Source organism: Schistocerca nitens, chromosome 1 (genome assembly GCF_023898315.1).
Source record: "Schistocerca nitens isolate TAMUIC-IGC-003100 chromosome 1, iqSchNite1.1, whole genome shotgun sequence".
NCBI classification, from domain to species: domain Eukaryota; kingdom Metazoa; phylum Arthropoda; class Insecta; order Orthoptera; family Acrididae; genus Schistocerca; species Schistocerca nitens.
In genome coordinates, this window is record NC_064614.1 from 805,189,980 (window position 1) to 805,214,414 (window position 24,435).

At 38.2% G+C, this 24,435-nt stretch overlaps 1 long non-coding RNA gene across 1 annotated transcript; it reads left to right on the forward strand.

Annotated features, from left to right (window-relative positions):
• Positions 1–218: 218 nt before the first annotated feature.
• Positions 219–22,903, forward strand: LOC126262478 (uncharacterized). Its single transcript, XR_007546734.1, has 3 exons — positions 219–466; positions 561–624; positions 22,844–22,903. It is a non-coding gene; the product is annotated as an uncharacterized LOC126262478 (long non-coding RNA).
• The last annotated feature ends 1,532 nt before the right edge of the window (positions 22,904–24,435 follow it).

Here is a 24,435-nt window from a genome sequence, read left to right on the forward strand (position 1 = left end):
TGATACCATTATTTAAAAAAAATAATTCCCTGTCGATAAATACTTAACTATGACTTACAGTACTCCATAATCACGAGACTAAAAGCTTGTAATGGAATGGGATACAATTACAATAAATATTGCCTTATTTCTTAACCTTTAGTAAGTACATGCTTGAGAATCAGCTTACCCCTGCGGGAAAATGCACTATCCAGCAGTAAACAACATTACATGCAAATGCACCAACGAACACCTAAAGAGGGGGAGGACGGGGTTAGGATGGATGTGACCTTCTAGTACCAGAAATAGGCATTAATGACCATGCCCTGAATGAATCACGTTGAGTACATTTGTGTAGGACCAGCTGGATATCAAAACGGAGGCAACATTGGGTTAAACAAATCAAGAAGCTCAGTTCAGTATGTTACATCTTTAGAATCAGTGCTTGATTTGTAAGAAAACAGGTTCTGTTACTCTGACAACCTAGGTGTTTGTTTTTTACCCCTTCTTAAAATTATACTTTAACGCTTTTCTGAGCATTTTAAAAGTTTGAATACAATATTTGTTTTACATCATTTCAGCTGCAGCAGAAGTTCTGTTGTACCACATCTCAAAATCTGCAGTTCTGAGTTTTTCTCATCAGAGGTACCAGTACGGCATACCAGTCTGTACTATCACAAATCTAGCACTGCATATAACCCTTCCTCATTGTGTTGGCCTTAAGACAATATTGTCTTATTTCAAATATTTTCACTCTGCCTTGTCTTACAGAATTATTTTCTAGGGCAGTTTACCTACATGAAATAAAGTGTTTATTTAGCAAAAGCAAGCAGTAAGAATTTTATGTAAAGTAGATCTACACCATGCAGTTCAGCCTTTTAAAGGACCTTGGAATTCTTACACTATTTTCTCAGTACATCTACTCCTTGATAGTTAGTGTAGCTGATAACAAAAACTACTGCAACCTAAATTCTTCTGAAGCTGCCAACTGTACTTATTTCTTGGTCTCCCTCTAGGATTTTTTACCCTCCACACTTTCATCCAGTACTAAATACATGATCTCTCGATGTCTCAGAATAAGAAATAGCCATAAAATGCAGGAGTAGGTCTAATAGTGAATAAGAAAGTATGAATCCGGGTAAGCTACTGTGAGCAGCATAGTGAATGCATTATAGCCAAGATAGACATGAAGCCCACACCCACCACAGCAGTACAATTTTATATGCCAGCTAGCTCATAGATGGTGAAGAGATTGAAGAAATGTGTGACAAGATAAAATAAATTATACGATAGTTAAGGGAGATGAAACTTTCATTGTGATGGGAACTGGAATTTGATAGTAGGAAAAGGAAGAGAAGGAAATATAGCATGCAAATATGGACTATGGGGAAGGAATGAAAGAGGAAACTGCCTGAAAGAGATTGCACACAGCATAATTTAATCATTGCTAAAACTTGGTTTAAGACTCATAAAAGAAGGTTATATAAATGGAAGAGATCTGGAGGTACCGAGAGATTTCAGATTAATTATATAATGGTAAGAAGAGATTTAGAATCATATTTTAGATTGTAAGCCATTCCCAGGGATAGATGTCTGCTCTGACCACAATGTATTAATTCTGAACAGTAGATTAAAACTGAAAAAATTGAAAAAAGGTAGACAATTAAACAGAAGGGTCCCGGATAAGTTGAAAGAACCAGAGATTGTTGAGAGTTTCAGAAGGAGCATTAGGCAGTGGTTGACTAGAACAGAGGAAATGAATACAGTAGAAGATCAATGTGTAGCTTTAATAGACAAAATAGTGAAGGCAACAGAGGGCCAAACGGGAAAGAATAAGGCCTAGTAGAAATCCTTGGATGACACAAGAGGTATTGAATTTAATCGATGAAAGGAGAAAATATAAAAATTCAGCAATTGAAGCAGGCAAAAGGGAATACAAATGTTTCAAAAATCAGATTGACAAGAAGTGCAAAATTGCTAAGCATGAATGGCTAGAGCACAAATGTAAGGATTTAGAAGCTTGCATCACCAGGGAAAAGATAGATACCATCTTCAGGAAAATAAAAGAGGTCCTTAGAGAAAAGTGCAGCAGATGTATGAATATCAAGAGATCAGGTTGAAAACCAGTCCTAAGAAAAGAAGGAAAAGTTGAAAGATAGAAGGAGTATATAGAGGGCCTATACAAGGCACATAAACTTGAAGGCAATATTATAAAACAGGAAGAGGATGTAGATGAAGATGAGATGGGACAGATGATACTGCAAGAAGAATTTGACAGAGCACCAAAAGACCTTAGTCGAAACAAGGCCTCTGGAGTAGACGACATTCTGTCAGGACTGCTGATAGCCTTGAGAGAGCCAGCCATGACAAAACCCTTCCATCTGGTGTGCAAACTGTATGAGACAATCGAAATACCTTCAGACTTCAAGAAGAATGTAATAATTCCAATTCCAAAGAAAGCAGTTGCTGACAGGTGTGAAAATTACCAAACTACCAGTTTAATAAGTCATGGTTGCAAAATACTATCACGAATTCTTTACAGAAGAATGGAAAAATTGGTAGAAGCAGATTAAAACTGTGTGCCGGACCGAGACTCGAACTCAGGACTTTGCCTTTCGCGGGCAAGTGCTCTACCAACTGAGCTACCCAGGCACGACTCACGTCCCGTCCTCACAGCTTTACTTCCACCAGTACCTCATCTCCTACCTTCCAAACTTTACAGAAGCTCTCCTGCGAACCTTGCAGTGAGTCGTACTTGGGTAGCTAAGTTGGTAGAACACTTGCCCGTGAAAGGCAAAGGTCCCGAGTTCGAGTCTCGGTCCGGCACACAGTTTTAATCTGCCAGGAAGTTTCATATCAGCGCGCACACTCTGCTGCAGAGTGAAAATGTCATTCTGGAAACATCCCCCAGGCTGTGGCTAAGCCATGTCTCCGCAATATCCTTTCTTTCAGGAGTGCTAGTTCTGCAAGGTTCGCAGGAGAGCTTCTGTAAAGTTTGGAAGGTAGGAGACGAGGTACTGGCGGAAGTAAAGCTGTGAGGACGGGGCGTGAGTCGTGCTTGGGTAGCTCAGTTGGTAGAGCACTTGCCCGCGAAAGGCAAAGGTCCCGAGTTCGAGTCTCGGTCCGGCACACAGTTTTAATCTGCCAGGAAGTTTTGTGTAGAATGTAGTTTATTTGTCTCAAACATAGAATTACAATCTAAGATTTTTGTACTGGAGACATGTCAAATTATTCTAAAAAAATGATTTTATAATAATTAACATATTTAACTAGGCATTTTTGAATTTTTAGACGTGAACAATTTAACAAGAACATATATAACACTTATGGCCATTTTGCAGCTTGAAATACAATCTATACAGTATATTAACAATTTATTATACTATACATAATCTTTATTGTTTCTTTTCTTTTCAACTTGCCAAACTGTCCTGCATGAATTCTTCAATTGAATAACAACATTTTTCCACTAGTGTATTAAATAACAATCTTTTTAGTGGGTCAAACTCCATATGTAGCAGATTTTTGTTACTTAATTTATTGTAAATTTTTTAATCCTGTGTACAATGGTGTTTGAGTGTAAAGTTTTAAATTGTGAGAGGGAAGTTTGAAACTGTGTCTGTGATAAGTACTGTAATTGTGGTTGAAATGAAAATTGTCAAGTGAGTTTTGATTTTTATATACGAAAATAAAAATTTCGTAGATGTACGGAGAAGGAATGGTTAGTATTTTTAATTTTTTAAGTAATGGGTGACATGATGTTCTTTTTTGGACTAAACACATGTTTCTTATGATTCTCCTTTGAAGTGTAACTACTCTCGGGCTGTTCATTGAGTTGCCCCGGAAAATTATTCTGTATCAAATTATAGTTTCAAAGTAGCTGTGGTAAACTATCTTCCTGGTGTCCATAAAGGTGGAACCAGATAAGACATGCATTGCATAAGCTAGGCTGTTTAGTCTGTTTACTAAGAAGTCTACATGTGTATTTCCAATTTAAATTTTTGTCTAGATTTAGACATAGACATTTCACATAACTTGATTAAGTCATTTCTTTGTTGCCGTGCACTATTTTTATGGGAGGGTTGTTTGGGAAGGAGACCAGACAGCGAGGTCATCGGTCTCATCGGATTAGGGAAGGACTGGGAAGGAAGTCGGCCGTGCCCTTTCAAAGGAACCACCCCGGCATTTGCCTGGAGCGATTTAGGGAATTTACGGAAAACCTAAATCAGGATGGCCGAAGGCGGGATTGAACCGTCGTCCTCCCGAATGCGAGTCTAGTGTTCAACCACTATGCCACCTCGCTCGGTTATTTTTATGGGAGATGCTGATTATGTTTTAGCACTGAACTGTACTAATTGTGTTTTTGTGACATTGAGTTTTAATCCATTTTGCTGAAACCATAATTTCGTCAGAGATAGCAAAGGACTTGGAGGAGCAGTTGAATGGAATGGACATTATCTTGAAAGGAGGATATATGGAAATGAGAGACTTAAAATAGAAGATGAGCTTTGCTATTTGGGCAACTGATGATGGCTGAAGTAGAATGGATATAAAATTTAGACTGGCAGTAGCAAGAATAGCATTTCTGAAGAAAATAATTTGTTAACATTGAATACAGATTTAAGTGTTAGGAAGTCTTTCCTGAAAGTGTTTATCTGGTGTGTAGTCATGTATGGAAGTGAAATACAGACAATAAAAGGTTTAGACAAAAAGAGAATAGAGGCTTTCAAAATATGGTGCTTCAGAATAATGTTGAAGGTTTGTAACTAATGAGAAGGCACTGAATAGAATTGGGGAGACAAGAAATTTGTGGCACAACTTGACCAAAAGAAGGACTCATTCCGAGACATCAAGAGATCACAAATTTAGCACTGGATGGAAGTGTGGAGGGTAAAAAATCATAGAGGGAAACCAAGAAATAAGTACAGTTGGCAGTTTCAGAAGAATTTAGGTTGCAGTAGTTACTCAGAGATGGAGAGGCTTACACAGAATAGAGTAGCATGGAGAGCTGCATCAAACCAGTGTTTGGACTTAAGACCACAACGTATATAGTCACCAAGTCTACTTCGTCTGCGTGTATCTCAGACCTGAATGAATTTCGAAAATCATGAAGTGCATTATTGGGAGAAAAACAGATATAAAAAAACTTAAGGTGAAGCTGTCAATAGGGGCAATAGTTAGGAATTGATATGTTTGTAACTATAGATACAGATATTTGAAGTATGAAATATCAACAGACTAGTGCTGTATTTAAAGAAATTATGAAAAAGCATTTGATGTTTTTTCCATAGGATCCATTATAAACAAATTATCTGAGCTAGTGACCCGTGAGTGAGCTATGTAGAGCTGTCCATGTGAGAATAAGTTCATCCCTTGGTTGATGCCAGTGGCTTAAAGCGTATGTACTTGTTGATGGTATGGCAAAGCATTTGCTCACAGGAAACTGCACGCATATGAATTGGAAAGGGAAATTGTTGGGAATGAGGAGTATCCATGGTATAAAAACTGTTTCACCAGCTTCACAGCCCAAGACAATTTCAGCTTCTATAATAGTATTATGAAGTGACACCACTTTAAGGTGAGTTCCATTACACAGCTTCAGAGGGGTTAAGTTCTGAAGCAGCATAATTGGAATACCCACTTTCAGACTGACGTTATGTGTGAGGAGTCCGGATGCATAATGGGAGTTAGGAAACTACCGGGTAAGTGGTAGCATCGATTTGGTCCAGAGGTGTATTAATGGACCAATATATCACCGTGTTCCTAAAAATTTTTCCAAATGCTCTGGCTTATAGCAGCTGTTTGATCATTTTTTGGTGTCAGTTTTGCTTTTTCACAAAGCCAAGAATTCTTGTGGCATGTTATTTGGGATGCATCTCAATGAACAAAACGAATAAGTTCCTTCACCAAAGGAACAATTGGACAAAGGCTCTCTGGCAGAGTCACTGACCCATTTGATTCAGGCATTATATCCTCATCAATATTCAATAAAACTTTCAAGAATTCTTGGTCATGAGGATTGCCACCCAACTAAGCCGTAAGTTCTGCGTCATACTCAATTACTACACCCAGGACAAGAGCATGGAGCATTTGAGACATGCTCTCGTTCCTCAGGTAGAGTCTGGCAGAAATCACAAAAAATAAATAAATAAATAAATAAAATAAAATAAAATAAAAAATAAAAAAAAACAGTGATGCCTCTCATAATGCAATCATTTTGCTGGATATCTTGCAAAGTGTGATTGACTGCTTTCACGGCTTTTTTGCATGCCATGGTACAGTCATCTCAGACAATTAGGCTACACTCTACAAGGATCTTCACCTTGTCACTATTTTGCGATACTGCACATATGTACTGGGGTTTCAGTTATGTCTAGGTCCAAAGGTAGGTTGAACATAATGTCCACAGTTTTCTCTTCAGGGAGAGAGGCAGCAGCTATCCCAGAAGACGCAACAGCTAATGTTGCCTTCTGATTTCAGCCAATAGTAATTAAGTCTAAAAGGTTTTGCCTGCATCACTTGTGGAGCATCAAGGTAAAATGTTTCACCCTGCTGTTGATTAACACTCCATAATACTTGGTGTATACTGACTTTTGCTCATTACAAAGCGCCCCAATATTGTTATTCATGACTTCAGCCGTTGCACTAGAGCTATAATTCACAACTAATTCACGGGCTGTCAGTGGTTTCATGCAGTTCTGGAAGACCATAATGACTCATAGGATTGCCACCAATAGAAATAAGAATATCTCGATGGCAGCAAGGGCTGACAACACTCTCATCAGCTTCTGCTGCACTATCTCCATAAGCACATTTAGCTGCCTAAAAAAATCTAATAAATGACACTGATATTTCTCCCACAACTGTACAGAATGGGAAATTAAGCAGAACACCATCATAACTGCAGACTAATGCTACAATCACCCATGACTTTGGGTGACTTTCACCGATTACAGTGTCTTCGAGCGTTTCTCCTAGGGATGGTGGGTATTGTTGAAACAACTGATTCTTCGTTAAATCTTTTCCTGTCACTTTAACCTGACTGTTATAACTACTCAGAATAACTGATTTCTGAAATAACCAATTTTCGGTTTTTTATTTCTATTGCTTCCTTAATAAACATACAAATTGAAGAAAGTTCAAGATGCTTAGAATCAAAATATTAAATTAAAAAGGCAAATAAAAGAAAACATAGTCCAGCCACCATTTGCTGCTTTCCTCAAAAAATAATAAGTGGTTTAATACTACAAAAAAATCACCTGTATTGTCCTATTGATTCCAATTTTTTGAAACTCTGGTCAAAAATCATGTTGTAATCGTGATCATACCACCATTTGAGCATTATGAATAGACAATGCTAAAGGGTAAAAACTTAAGTTAAAGGCAGCAAATAAGCTACTTTCTGTTTTTATTTATACTGTGAATGAATTGTTTTTAATTTATTACTGTTACCATATTTTCCTTCCTCACTTATTGTTTTATAGAATTGGCTGATAGATCTTTAATCTTTTAAAGCTAAAAAAGCATTGTATTTCATTGCTATGTCACTTAATAAAAGATTCCAGGCTAGGGTTAGTGCCATTCTACAGTACAACAGATGTCTGGTGACAGTAGCGAGAAACTACCATTTGGACCAGGTGGAGGGTGGGGGGCAGTCTTGCACTTACACACATATCTTAAGCCACAAAATGTGGCATTATTGCCTCAGCACTCCTGTAACTATTCTTATGTCATGCATTTGTTTATCATTTCTGCTGGCATTGTTATTAAAATTACACTGATCACTTTTCCTTTATTCTATAACAACACAATATTTCAAACTAATGCAAATTCTATAAATAAAAATTATTCATTTTTTGAAGGGGTTTTTTAAAAACAAAAAAACAAAACAAAAAATGTTAGCACTGCCGCTATTCATAATTGATGTTTCAAATTTCTTAATCCATTATTAGTAAAAAGAAAAAAGAAAAAAAACACCTGTTTAAGCGAAACCAAAAAAATACTGGCTATTCGGAACTAACATAGCAGTATCTGCTTTGCACAGCACTTGTTCTGTCCCAATTTTAGTCATTATCTAGCAGATGCAGCACACACTATGGGGTCCAGATAAATACCTGGTAACCCTTCCACTGGTTGACATCTCTTTGTTTGTCATAAGTGTAGTAGGATGACACACCATTGTACATAAGAGTTTGAGCAAAACTATCTTCCTCACAGAAACTGAAATGAGCTAAGAGTGTGATTTGGCAAGGATTCTCTAAACATTCCTGCACATTTTCAGGGCTGAAATAGACTCACTGACCATTTTCTAAATGAACATCTAAGTATATAACAGTAGGGAGTCATTTGTGAATAGGGAAACCCAGTATTCACCACACTGTTCCCAAGGTACTAATATTGCAACCAGAGTGATATTTGGTCACCTCATCATGATTTGCTCTCTGAAAACCAAATGCCACCTGGTCACTTCCCTTATTCACATATTTGATCGATGCTATCCTAGCGCAGTATTCCATGTTCTGGGGAGCTTCAAATGCATGTGAAAGGACTGACGCATGTGACACTACCCATCAATTACCTACTGCAACATAATCACCATGCATATTACCTTCAGCTGTGAAATGACTATCCTGAGGTGCCCAGCAGCGATACAATGGATACCCGTTTTCGCCAGTAACATTTTCATGAGTAACAGTTTTATTAAAAAAGTTTTTTGGAAACTCCTCCATATACTGACTTTCTTTCTTGCAAGGTGAACTGTTATTTAACGAGCAACATGGATCTTGTATCATGTTGGTTTTGACAATCGTGTGCAGAATAGTGCCTGTGTCAGGATTTGGTATTCTGGCACTAATAACTCGACCAATATACTTGGGCCTAAACTTCTCTCCGAACCACAAAATGTTGTGCAGATGAAACAAACCACACTTTTGCCACTCTAATGAATAGATATTGCTCCAAATATCTTTTCTTTTGTAAGAAGGTCTATCAGGCATTTTGTTTTAAAAGAAATACTTGAGAAATCAAGTTGTGCTTGATGTAGGACACCTGGCCATTTTGGATTAGTAGTCATAGTTACAAACAAATCTGTGCCACCATATTTTTTTGAAATAGCAAAATGCGCCCTGAGTACATTATACCTGGGAACACTAGTAAATGTGAAATGGATAATCACCATCCTACCCAAGTTTTCAGCATCAGAATCTTGCTGTAAAGTATCAATACAATTTTCCGTACATAATTGTCTCTAATGAGTGCAGATGAATACTAAGCATTCATTTTCAATTTTTGCATGCATGTCTACTAAAAATTGGTTAAAAAGCCCCAAAATCAGGGTAAGTAGATATGTTCAATCTCACATAGCTTGATTAAAAAACTGTAGAAGTACACTGCAGAAGCTTTTTTGTTAAAATTTCGAGCACCCATGTGAGGATCAACTTTATACACAGCAGAACTGTAGCCATCTTCATCTTGATGAAACATTAAAGGATACTGTAATGAATCATGAGCATGACGTGTTTCATTGATTCTCCCAAGATGATCATCAAGAGTACATAACACAATATTTCTCTCATCACATTCCTGGTCAACTAACAGGACAGCAACTTCATTTGTAGTTGGTGCATTATTGTCACTTGGGTGAGATCCTCTTAGTCTTTTATCAGCTTGTAATTATTGCACTCATCATTTTGAACTGATTCAAGTGCAGCTTTAAAGCTGCTGACATATGGGTTCACACTGTGTAGCATATTTTGCAGGCTTCTTACTAAACCTCAGCTTAAATTAGGAATATGTTCCCAGAATAAAATTTTCACTCTGCAGCAGTGTATGCACTAATATGAAACTTCCTGTCAGATTAAAACTGTGTTCTGGACCGAGACTCAAACTTGGGATCTTTGCCTTTTGCGAGCAAGTGCTCTACCAGAAAGTTAGGAATATGTTACTGTCTAACATTTGCCATGTCTTGGAAATTAGAAACAAAATATATTTGTAAAAATCTTGAAGCAACTGTCAGCAACAGAGAGCCAATCAACTGGTACACTAGGTTCTGTACCTTAAAAGTAGACATAAATGCCACTTCAGGGATCCGATTCACTCCAAAAGAAGTTATTTGGAAAAAGCAGTTGTAGGTCCTTAAGTTCTCCCAAACACTGTTTCAATTGTGGATTTCTCCTCCAGTAACCCTTTTAAAGGCTCTGGCTGGTCTCTTATTCTTTCTTGGCGAACTGTCCCAGATTGGGTTCTCCATGCCACTTCAAAGCACAGTAATGCTTAATGAAATCATTAAGTGAACTAAGTTGAGAATACTTTACATATCTTATTACTGAATCATAGTCAAATCCACTTTTTCTAGTCTTGGCAGCTTTTTAACATCATGTACCATTGACTTGCCGTCATCACTGACTGACAGTATAAGAATGGCAAGGCGCAACCAGTCTTCCTCTAACTGCATAGTTGAGGTCTTGCTGTATTGTTTTTGCTGTGCGTCCTATAAACAACTTCTTTCTTGTTCCAAGTGATGGATGATTGCCTCCTGTCTATCATGGTAGTAACTCTGAGCAGCATGCAAACGAAGCTCATGCTGCTCATCTGTCTACAATAGCTACAAAATTTCATCATGGTTACAGTCAACAGATAAAAGTGCTTCTCTTTCCTGGAGCATTTCAAGAGAATGTGGGATTTCCTGACAGGTGTGCTCGTTGGCCAAAAACAATTTCTGTTCAGAATCATGTCTACAAATTGGGAAATCTCATGGCACCTATGATCAGAGAATAATCAAAACTCATATTTTTCCTAAGTTTCTGCACATCGGGCTGCAGTGTAGCGATATTGGTCTGCGCTCAAGTGAGTTTCACTTTCTACATTACTCTCTACAGCCTGCGACACAGCATTACGGCATCTGTTAGCATTCAAATGTGATCTGAATTCAGAAGTCTCTTGAGCTTGAGATGGTGCTATTCTGGAATACTGTAATGCTAAATGCCTTTCACACTCTGGTTCACTTTCTAATAGTAGCATCAACTTGACAAAGTTATCTACTGTAACAGTTACATAAATTCAAGCATGAATTCAAAAATGTCTATGGATAACAGGATGATGTTGTTGTTGTGGTCTTCAGTCCTGAGACTGGTTTGATGCAGCCCTCCATGCTACTCTATCCTGTGCAAGCTTCTTCATCTCCCAGTACCTACTGCAACCTACATCCTTCTGAATCTGCTTAGTGTATTCATCTCTTGGTCTCCCTCTACGATTTTTACCCTTCACGCTGCCCTCCAATGCTAAATTTGTGATCCCTTGATGCCTCAAAACATGTCCTACCAACCGATCCTTTCTTCTAGTCAAGTTGTGCCACAAACTTCTCTTCTCCCCAATCCTATTCAATACCTCCTCATTAGTTACGTGATCTACCCACCTTATCTTCAGCATTCTTCTGTAACACCACATTTTGAAAGCTTCTATTCTCTTCTTGTCCAAACTATTTACCGTCCATGTTTCACTTCCATACATGGCTACACTCCATACAAATACTTTCAGAAATGACTTCCTGACACTTAAATCTATACTCGATGTTAACAAATTTCTCTTCTTCAGAAACGCTTTCCTTGCCATTGCCAGTCTACATTTTATATCCTCTCTACTTCGACCATCATCAGTTATTTTGCTCCCCAAATAGCAAAACTCCTTTACTACTTTAAGTGTCTCATTTCCTAATCTAATACCCTCAGCATCACCCGACTTAATTCCACTACATTCCATTATCCTCGTTTTGCTTTTGTTGATGTTCATCTTATATCCTCCCTTCAAGACACCATCCATTCCGTTCAACTGCTCTTCCAAGTCCTTTGCTGTCTCTGACAGAATTACAATGTCATCGGCGAACCTCAAAGTTTTTATTTCTTCTCCATGGATTTTAATACCTACTCCGAATTTTTCATTTGTTTCCTTTACTGCTTGCTCAATATACAGATTGAATAACATCGGGGAGAGGCTACAACCCTGTCTTACTCCCTTCCCAACCACTGCTTCCCTTTCATGTCCCTCGACTCTTATAACTGCCATCTGGTTTCTGTACAAATTGTAAATAGCCTTTCGCTCCCTGTATTTTACCCCTGCCACCTTTAGAATTTGAAAGAGAGTAATCCAGTCAACATTGTCAAAAGCTTTCTCTAAGTCTACAAATGCTAGAAACGTAGGTTTGCCTTTCCTTAATCTTTCTTCTAAGATAAGTCGTAAGGTCAGTATTGCCTCACGTGTTCCAGTATTTCTACGGAACCCAAACTGATCTTCCCCGAGGTTGGCTTCTACTAGTTTTTCCATTCGTCTGTAAATAATTCGCGTTAGTAATTTGCAGCTGTGGCTTATTAAACTGATAGTTCGGTAATTCTCACATCTGTCAACACCTGCTTTCTTTGGGATTGGAATTATTATATTCTTCTTGAAGTCTGAGGGTATTTCGCCTGTTTCATACATCTTCCTCACCAGATGGTAGAGTTTTGTCAGGACTGGCTCTCCCAAGGCCGTCAGTAGTTCCAATGGAATGTTGTCTACTCCGGGGGCCTTGTTTCGACTCAGGTCTTTCAGTGCTCTGTCAAACTCTTCACGCAGTATCGTATCTCCCATTTCATCTTCATCTACATCCTCTTCCATTTCCATAATATTGTCCTCAAGTACATCGCCCTTGTATAGACCCTCTATATACTCCTTCCACCTTTCTGCTTTCCCTTCTTTGCTTAGAACTGGGTTTCCATCTGAGCTCTTGATGTTCATACAAGTGGTTCTCTTTTCTCCAAAGGTCTCTTTAATTTTCCTGTAGGCAGTATCTATCTTACCCCTGGTGAGATAACCCTGTACATCCTTACATTTGTCCTCTAGCCATCCCTGCTTAGCCATTTTGCACTTCCTGTCGATCTCATTTTTGAGACGTTTGTATTCCTTTTGGCCTGCTTCATTTACTGCATTTTTATATTTTCTCCTTTCATCAATTAAATTCAATATTTCTTTTGTTACCCAAGGATTTCTACTAGCCCTCGTCTTTTTACCTACTTGATCCTCTGCTGCCTTCACTACTTCATCCCTCAAAGCTACCCATTCTTCTTCTACTGTATTTCTTTCCCCCATTCCTGTCAATTGTTCCCTTATGCTCTCCCTGAAACTCTGTACAACCTCTGGTTTAGTCAGTTTATGCAGGTCCCATCTCCTTAAATTCCCATCTTTTTGCAGTTTCTTCAGTTTTAATCTACAGGTCATAACCAATAGATTGTGGTCAGAGTCCACATCTGCCCCTGGAAATGTCTTACAATTTAAAACCTGGTTCCTAAATCTCTGTCTTACCATTATATAATCTATCTGATAACTTTTAGTATCTCCAGGGTTCTTCCATGTATACAACCTTCTATCATGATTCTTAAACCAAGTGTTAGCTAAGATTAAGTTGTGCTCTGTGCAAAATTCTACCAGGCGGCTTCCTCTTTCATTTCTTAGTCCCAATCCATATTCTCCTACTACGTTTCCTTCTCTCCCTTTTCGTACACTCGAATTCCAGTCACCCATGACTATTAAATTTTCGTCTCCCTTCACTATCTGAATAATTTCTTTTATTTCATCATACATTTCTTCAATTTCTTCGTCATCTGCAGAGCTAGTTGGCATATAAACTTGTACTACTGTAGTAGGTGTGGGCTTCGTATCTATCTTGGCCACAATAATGCGTTCACTAAGCTGTTTGTAGTAGTTTACCCGCATTCCTATTTTCCTATTCATTATTAAACCTACTCCTGCATTACCCCTATTTGACTTTGTGTTTATAACCCTGTAGTCACCTGACCAGAAGTCTTGTTCCTCCTGCCACCGAACTTCACTAATTCCCACTATATCTAACTTTAATCTATCCATTTCCCTTTTCAAATTTTCTAACCTACCTGCCCGATTAAGGGACCTGACATTCCACGCTCCGATCCGTAGAACGCCAGTTTTCTTTCTCCTGATAACGACATCCTCTTGAGTAGTCCCCGCCCGGAGATCCGAATGGGGGACTATTTTACCTCCGGAACATTTTACCCAAGAGGACGCCATCATCTTTTAATCATACAGTAAAGCTGCATGCCCTCGGGAAAAATTATGGCCGTAGTTTCCCCTTGCTTTCAGCCGTTCGCAGTACCAGCACAGCAAGGCCGTTTTGGTTATTGTTACAAGGCCAGATCAGTCAATCATCCAGACTGTTGCCCTTGCAACTACTGAAAAGGCTGCTTCCCCTCTTCAGGAACCACACGTTTGTCTGGCCTCTCAACAGATACCCCTCCGTTGTGGTTGCACCTACGGTACGGCTATCTGTATCGCTGAGGCACGCAAGCCTCCCCACCAACGGCAAGGTCCATGGTTCATGGGGGGGGGGGGACAGGATGATATGTTAACAGTATAATAATAATAATAATAATTATTATTATTATTATTATTATGATAAAATTTTTCAAAATACTACTTTTTACAGATTTTATCATTTATATCCTGTTTTAGCTAATTTAGTTTTATAAAACTTCTGCTGTCCTCATTTTTCTAATTCAACGTAAAGAAATGATTCTTACACAAAACTAAGTAGATCCACATTTTAAAAAATTGCCAATTTTACTCATTTTTATGGACAATTCATGCTTGACCAAATATTTGATTATGAGAAAATTGTTTTCACAAAAAAGCACATAAAGGTTTCTGGGATATTGTTCCAGTATTTCTTATGGATTCTGATTTCCTCATACTGACCCAGTTAAAGAATACACTCTGTATGTATTTATTTATTTTAGATAACTTGGCTTGTAGACAGCTTATCAAAATGAAACAAGTACCAGATTTTAAGTTATACTTCCAATGATACAACTGTGGAAACCACATCCAACTTTGTGCAGTAGTTTTTGCATGATGCACTACAAAAATACAGACAGTCATACAAACAAACAAAAAATAATTGTTTTGGTTTATATTGGTGTGGGGTATCAGAAACTCATTTCTTCCATGGCCGGGAAACAAATGTACCACATAGCTTTCAGCAGCCCTTGACTGACTCATATCACAGTACCTTCTCACGATTTTTGGCCACAAAGGGTAGAACTGCAAAATTCTTTTTCAGTTGGATAGCAGCTATGAAAGCCTACACTTATATAACACTTCAAATGATTTCACTCAGTTATTAAAAGTGTACTAACTTTTATTGTCAGAATATTGTGTAGGAAAAGTGAAGCTTTTGGTTCTGTAGATCATACAATACTTTAAGAAAAATTCAAACATTATCCTTTACAAGAGCTAAAATCTTATTTAAAACAGGCTCTTGTAAAGAGAATGGAACACAAAAAATATGTATTAAGTTTTGATTAGAGAAACATCAAATACAGAAACATTCTTGCTGTCTTAGAATTCATAATTTACAGGGTGTCCATAATTAAATTCCAACTTCAGAATGCTGTAGAAAGAGGAACACTGCTCAGAACGATGGCAAAATTGAACAACGTATTATTGACACTGGGAAACGTTGTGGAACAAAAAAAAAATTTAATGGGTATTTTGCCTGTAAGCATCGAACTGTAAATGGAGTCGCATACAAATGACAGATGAATCAAAATACTGTGGCACATTACACCATCCATACTGTTCGATGTCCATGACTGCGCAAGTTCAGCAGTCAACAGCTGTGGCAATGTTAATTAGGTAAGCCCAGCCACCATGGCAGTCGTACCATGTCAAATGGGAAAAATTGTTTTTTAATTGTCCTGAGGCCAAAAACCACATAAAAAGCAAAATGACATCAGTTTCAAATCATTATAAGACTGGCACAAGACATGTTCAATATGCTGTCCACTGTTAACTGCCAAAAGTAGAAATCAAGAAACTATATGTTCCATAGGAGATTGGAGTGTCTCATGGGTCATGTTCAGAATGCATTGTGCAATGCAAAAATCCCATGGATTAATATCAGGTACTCTGTATGGCCAGGCTATAGGGAAATGATGGCTGATAATTCTAGCATTTCTGAAATGCCTCTACAGCAGCCACTTCACTGGCTGTGCAATGTGTGGAGGAATGTCATCTTGCATGAAAATGATTCTACCTGCACATCCAAGCTGTTGAAGGGTCAGAAAGACTCTCATAGCAATTACCAGTGATGGTACAGATAACAGGATGCTTAGGACTCATCTCCTGAAAAAAAATTTGATCCTATGATAAATGATGCTGACCATCCGCACCACACAGGCACCTTTTGCAGAATGAAGTGGAACTGGTTGAGTTTCGTGACAAATATTTACAACTGAAACAAATAAATTTACACACCACTGCTTGACCTCTCCTGCAATACTGTGGCCATATCTTTGAAAGACATCGAATCAACTGCTTTCCTCCCTCTGCCACATTTCACTTCAAAAGAACCTATCTTTTCTCCAGATCTTTGGCACACATTGGATCAGTGTCTTTTCTCATACCCTTGAGTGTTTGGAACTCCTGCAGGGCTACTGGTACACAATCTCACCATTCTTGTAAAAAGGCATTACCACCAGCATGTGATCCTTCATGGAGACAAGTACGTTAGAGATCTTGGACGCAAATTGTCCCCCCCCCCCCCCAATCACATTTCCCTCTGTGTCAGTAATATGCTGTTCAAATTTTGATGCCATTCTGAACAGTGGTTCTCTTCCTAGAGCATTTTCAAACTGATACTTTAATTATGGATACCACATAAAATATATAAATGATATGGCAAAGGCTTTAAATGTTTGGTTAAAAGTGTAATGTTTCTGGTGACACAAGTGATAGCCATGCATCTGCTCTAGAAACTACTCTTAGAATTGAGTCAGTAACTGAACTCAGCTTGTAGCTGACTGGAGAACAAAATGTGTGACTGAGGGCTGCTAATTTAATTTTAAATCTCCTAAAAGCTCACTTTATGCATTTCAAGTTAGGTTACTCACTTTATGCATTTCAAGTTAGATAATAGCGATTCACAGGTACACAAATTTGATAGTTATAGAAGATAATGAAGAAATCTGCATGTGTAATATATTTGGTTTGCCAGTCGTCAATGAACTGTAAATGAACCTTAACATATCATTCCACCAAAGGAACTTAGTTCAGTTTACTTTGCAAGTAATGACCCTTGACACCACTCTCATCCTTTTCATATGCAAGAAAGCTGCTAACAAATTTTGCATTACCTTCATTTGTTTGTGGATTTTGGGATACATTCTAGGTCAGTATAGTCAAATTTGAACAAAAAGATAAACCAAACTATGGTGTTAGTTATAACTTATCAAGCATGAACTCTGACTTATGAGGCAGAAACCCTGACTGTAAGATAAGCTGCACTGAAAAAACTACAGGCATGCCAAAAACTGAATAATCAGGTCTTCAGTTAACTTTTAGAGAGTAACAAATGCAGAACAAGAATGGAAGATACCATACAGTGATTTACTAAATGCCAATGGCAAAGAAGCAGACATAGGAGACTGATAAACCAGTGTGGAACCATCTGGAGAATGTAGCATTGCAACATATCCGGATGGTGAGTGTCTCGTAGGGAGAATAATTTGAAAATTTTGCAGTATAATCCCATTTATACTGTACACAATGTTGGCAAATTAATCGTGTCTGCACTCAGTACACCTGTTCATTCACAAATATCACTCACTGAAGGTTTTTTTCTGAGTTCTTTTGGCAGCTTGGTATATTAATCGCATCAGGCTCACAAGAGATTCCATAGAAAATAACAATTTTTTCAGCTGTAACTTTAGTTGTGGAAGTGAGTCAGAGCCACACAGATCAAGATCGTGGCTATGGGCAAAATACTTGGTACACTTTAAGCACATTACAGATAAAAAGCCAGTACAATTTTTATTAATAAGCTGGAATGGTGTGGATGATGTCATAATGCAAGGACCTACTTACAATATCTAATACATTGTAGGAAAACCATTGGCATTCAAAACAAGCTCTAAATACAGCTAATTGTTAGCTCCTGTATGGTTTTCAAGGAAATCTTATACCATTCTTCATGCAAAGTAGTGGCCAATTCAGGTAATGATGATGGAGTTAGATAGTGATAACACACCCTTCGCCCCAAAGTAACCATGAAGTCTCAGTAATACTGACTTCTGTGACTGTGGTGGTCAGGGAAGACATAACAATTCGTCCTCATGCTCACAAAACCAGTCCTGGACAATGTGAGTTGTGTGAACAGGAGCCCTGTCTTCTTGGAACACCATGTCACCATTGGGGAACAAACATTATACCATGGGATGAACCTGATAAGTCAAAATGGAACATAATCGTAGGCAGTAATGCAACCTTGGAGAGTAACCATGGGGCCCATGGAATACCACAATATGGCTGCCCATATCATCACCAAATTCCTCTCATGTTTCGGTCTTGGAATATGAATTGAGCTGGAAGTTGGAAACAGTGTGAAACAATATTCCTCTGATCAAATTACTTTCTTCCATTGCTCCTAGTTCAGGTTTTATAGTGTTGGCACCATGGTTTCCTCTTACAAGCTGTTGAATTGTTTTGGAATTACAACTGTCTCATGGAACAAAGAAGAAACAGATGACCTGTGATCAGAGTATGTCTAAAATGCCTACCCCACAGGCCAATCATGAACGACATGATGGGTCAGATACAAGAAGTAGCAGAGACTACTGGTCCAGAATGGAATGGCATACTTCTCAGTTGTCAAACTTAGAACAGCATGGTGCTAAACAATATCAGGATAGTGCAAGAGTTAATTGCTGAACTAGTGCAGAATACGCAAGATACTGTGCAGGCCTTAAATAGTGACTTACAGACGGTGCAAAATTGAATGAATGCAATGGTTGGGAGAGTGACCATAACTAGGTTGTTACGAGCACTAACAGACAGTCTGAGTGATTCAAGGATGGGAGTTACCATGCTGCAAGAAGCAGTACATGACGCCATCCGTGGACAGCTAAGTCAACATTATTGCCACCACAGCAATTCATAACCAGTGTATGCAAAGTGCAAAAAGAATTTACAGCAGAATTATGGAGCACAATAGAACCAAGAGAAGGGAATTCAGCACTATTCTGCCATGCGTCCATCACTGAAATGAGTTCTGATGGTGCAAGGTACCCGTGCGTTAATTCGATTCCCAGTGGCAGGCTTCAGTGCATGGTATCAATGTTTTACCATACACCTCTATGCAGCCAAGTGGGAAACTGTGGGGAAATGGACACAGGTACAGACCAAAGATGTATTGAGAATTTCAGACCAAAGAGATGGCTACATCCTAATGTCACTGGAAGACCTACAGAGATGCCAGAGAGAAAGCATGACAATCTGACCAAGTAGGATGCTACAGCTTGGATACAGGCATATGAGGTTCAGTTATCCTTGGGAAAAGCTGAAGCAAGTGAATATCAAAGGGAAGTGTTAACACCATGTCGACATTTCCAGAGAATAGGCACCCACTGGGTCTACTCAGCTTTTTCTCCAGAGACAGTCATAGTAACCTGTTATGAATACGGGAAACCAACAGGCATGAATAGAGTGGTTGTGGACCTACCCAGTATCATTGCCCATCCATGTTCCCAACCTCTTGCCTTGTGTCTCATGTCCCTGAAGTAAAACTAGAAGCAAGACCTGTCCCATACATTCTCTGAGAACCACCTACTCCAGTCCTGTCATAGGCATCTCTTACGCCATCAAAGACAGGGTGACCTGTGAAAGCAGCCATGTGATCTACAAACTAAGGTGCAACGTGACAACTAACAAGCCATCTGTCTTCATGAATCACTACCACCAAACTGTGGCTAAGAGACATCTGGACTACCCAGTCACTGAACGTTTTGCCTGACATAATGTGCTTTACTTCAGTGACTGCCTCACAATCTGTGCCATCTGGATTATTCCTACAAAGACCTGCTTTTCTAAATTGCACAGATGGGAACCTCCCTAACCTCCCCTGCTCCCACTACAGCACTACATGTGCCTTCTCTCCCTCCAAAGCACCTACTGTCTTTTCCCCTTCTCTGCTTCTGCCCCCCCCACCCCACCCCCTTCCCCACTCTACACCTAGCATCCTATATTGTCCCCATCACATCCTTTCACACTCTCACAGGCAGCGCAGTGTCTTCCCCCACCCATATAGTGCTATTCCTCCACCTTCTCCTTAACACCACTTCTCACGCCGAAGCATTGCTGCACACATCAGACACAGTTGCAGTCGGATGTCATCGCATGGATATAGTAGCCATTTATGTGTGAGTTGTGCTTATGTTTACATATGTGAGTATTATATTTCAGCAGAACGACATTCTTTGTCTAAAGATTAAATGTCTAGAAGCCTTTTTCATTGTGCTGTCTGCAACTCAAGACATCATCTATGTGGTGGGTAGAAATCCAGCCTTTTCATTTTGTTATAACAATAAAAATAAAAAAAAACAGTGTTTTACTTTGCATGCTTTCAGAGCCAATGAGTCTTTCTTCTGGCAGAAGGCTTGAAAGGGAAGGAAGAGGGGTGAAACAAAAGGACTGTAGAGGTCTAGAAAAAGGGGCAGAGTTTGGAAAAGGCACTCAGAACCACAGATCAGGGGAGACTTACTGGACGGGATGAGAAGGTAAGGCTCCCCTGCCCCTGAATTCTAAGTAACTTTTCTGAACTCTACCCCTTTTTCTAAACCTCTCCAGTCCTATTCTTTCACCCTTCATTCTTCTCCTTTAACCCTTAAGAAAGAGCCACTAGCTTCGAAAGCTTGCAAAGTAAAACCTTGTTTTCTTTTTTTTCCTCTCTCTCTCTCTCTCTCTCTCTCTCTCTCTCTCTCTCTCTCTCTGTGTGTGTGTGGGGGGGGGGGGAGGGGGGTGTTTTTTCTCCTGTTGCTGCTTGGTGAGTGGGTTTTTTATCTACCCAATTACATTATCTGATATGAATATAATAGAGGGAAACATTCCATGTGGGAAAAATATATCTAAAAACAAAGATGATGTGACTTACCAAACGAAAGTGCTGGCAGGTCGATAGACACACAAACATACACACAAAATTCAAGCTTTCGCAACCAACGGTTGCTTCGTCAGGAAAGAGGGAAGGAGAGGGGAAGATGAAAGGATGTGGGTTTTAAGGGAGAGGGGTAAGGAGTCATTCCAATCCCGGGAGCGGAAAGACTGACCTTAGGGGGAAAAAAGGAAAGGTATACACTCGCACACACACATATCCATCCGTACATACACAGACACAAGCAGACATTTGTAAAGGCAAAGAGTTTGGGCAGAGATGTCAGTTGAGGCAGAAGTACAGAGGCAAAGATGTTGTTGAAAGACAGTCTTTCAACAACACTGTTTTTAGATATACAATTACATTATCTTTTCATTTTGTAGCAATGCTATCCTGAGCTTTCCACTGTGTGATTTTTCATTTAAGTTTTGGATAGAAAAACACTTTTATTGATGATAATTAAATCCATGTCCTGCAGTGTGCTCTTCAGAGAAATCAATATTTTGACAACTACTTCACCCCCCCCCCCCCCACACACACACACACACCCTCACACACCCTTTGTCATTATTCATTAACAGTATTTTTCTCTTCTCATAAAACAGTGAAAAGCATGAATGTAACATTAGATCCAAAAACAACCTCTACAGAGAGGTTACTACAAAAAGATGCCAAGTACATGTGTGTTGAACAGATTTAATGTAGATAATGTGATGGAGTTTTAGATGTATGTCAGAGTAACTCCTTGGACTCTCCTGAAGAACATCTTCACAAAAATGCTTAAATGAAGTGTTTTAGGCGATTTTATTGTTATAATTAGCACTGCAATACAACAGTCTTCCATAATGCTAAGTCATTTCATTGTATTTCACTTAAATTAACTGTACATCTTTGATTTATTTCCACATTCCAGACACCACTTGCCACAGGATCCATCAAATATGACTAATGTAATATAATGCTGTGTAATGTGGAATGATTGTTTGAAGTAAATTATTAAATCAAATGACATTTTATTTAAATACCATATTGGTTGCTGTGAAACAAGATTTACTAAATATCAGCTAGTATGATTGCTGGGTATGGTAGTCCTGTAAACAGTCTTCTAAATGTGGAGCAACACCAGACCTATGTACTTGTGTACCTACCCTTCTTTTCCCTCAGTGACAACAGTACTTTCATATGTCTGAGATCCATAGACTGAAGAAGTTAAAAAAATCTGTAACAAGTTTCATGATAGGCTTAATAAACTCTAATTGAACACTGTAAATAATAATAATAATAATAATAATAATAATAATAATAATAATAATAATAATAATAACCACACTAGAAGGAAAACAAAGACAGAGGATGAGATGGTCAGATGAAGTTAACCGACACCTCAGGTTCTGTTATTACCAAGTAACAAACTTAGGAACCAACATAACTGAATACAGATCACAATTATACACAACATTTATTACCAGATACCCAGAATTAAAATTTTTAACAGAACAACGACTAGCTGATCAGATCCGTGTAGTAACAAAAAATAACCATTGTCCTCACGAATGCAAGGCCAATGCGCTAAACATTGTGCTACCCCACTCATTCTTTTTCTTGTGTGATATCTAAGAAGAAAAATGGTAGAATGACACCACAAACTATGTAATGGCTTCCAGAATATGAAAGTAACTACACCAAAAGTTTATTTGCAGGGTTCTTGTTACACAGAATCTAAATATGGTCACTATTTTAAAATAAAATTTGTGTTGAGATAGGCAAATTTGTTTTCAGTATTTTTAAGATATCTCCGTTACACCTGTTTCATTCTTTTAATCCCATTCCAAATTAATTATCTGTTGTTTTCAATCATTGGTGATATTTATTTTTTAGCTGTTAAAGTTGGTACTACAGACATAGTCACCATGTAATAAGAGGATACCAATGACTCACCAGTTTTCAAGACTTTTAATACGAAGACAAGGAAATAAACCAGCTGCATCAGAAGTTCTAACTGCATACTTAATACAATGTAAAAAGCCACCATGGACATCTTACTTTGTGAAATACACCAGTGTTTATGATGACCAATGGGGCCAGTCGCATTTTAACTGGCCAGTTCAAGAAACAAATTATCATATTCTCCGCACAGGATGTTATCCTTACATAAAGTATCACTGTACAAAGAGACCATATCAAGATCTTCAGCTTGAAGATACATTCTTTCGTTTTATAAAGATTGCTAATTTAGGTATGTATGCTATAACTTATGTTTTTTATATGTTTTTTATATATATATTTTTTTAATACAATAGACATTGTTGTGACAGTAAACAGCAATGAAACTCATATGTAAGGAAGTTATAACTTTGGGGAAAAGAAGCCAGCCACTGCCAGATCTGGTGAAATGAGTGAAAGTTTCAATAATTTTGTCTACAAACGACTAATTTTTTCCATTGTCATAAAAAATTTGCTGGCAGGTAGACTGTTTTGTGAAAAGGTGATTGTTTTTCTTTTCACATCGAGGTCTTTTCTCATGTATTCTTTGTTATGAGGGCATGCTGAAACATAATGCCTCCAAATTTTTTAATCTGTTCTCAATCTTAGTTGAGGTATCACACCATGCATATTACTTGATCGACTTTCCCACCTCACTGACATAGTTGCAATGTTCTGCTGCTAGAGGGCTCAAAATTACAGGTTGTAACATGCCAGTGTGTAACATTAACTATATTAGTGCTTGAGAAAATGGAAAGCATGAATTCAAAGAGTTCATCCACACATGGAACACCCTCTCCTTCAGCATCACAATGTCATAATGAACACAAACTGTGAACTCTGCAAGAATCTAATGTCTTGGATTCACTGTCATCTGTTGTTCTCCTTACAGCCCTGACTTGGCTCCATCCAGTTTTCATCTGTTTCCAAAACTTAAAGAACATCTGTGAGGACTTCACTTTCATAGTGATTAAGGATTTCAAGCAGAGATGAGCTTGTGGCTCTCTCAACAAAGTCAGTCATTGTACAGTGACAGTATCAACAAACTGAGCTCAATTTGGGAGAAATATATTCTTGGCCAGGGTGACTGTGTTGAGAAATAAATATGTAGATATGAAGAATAAATATATAGAATGTTAATTAAGTGTTCTATTTAAAAAATTTTAAGAGTTATAACACAAAAAATTCAGAGGCATTACTTTTCAGCAAACTCTTGTATAATTGGTGCAGAAAATGCTCATATTAATTACTAGTTATTGTTTTACCTTTTGCAAATTAATTACTCATAATATCAGTTTTGTGTTCCAGCAAATAGTGACTATAACCCTTATTGCAAATGTACTGACTTAACTTTCATGATACAAGAAAACTACTATTGCTTTAATTGCTATTTTATATGTGGTATGTAGTGAAAAATGTACCTTATCCACAGTAGCCAACTGGAACACAAAATCAGTTTCATTCTATTTAACATGATCCAAGCACTG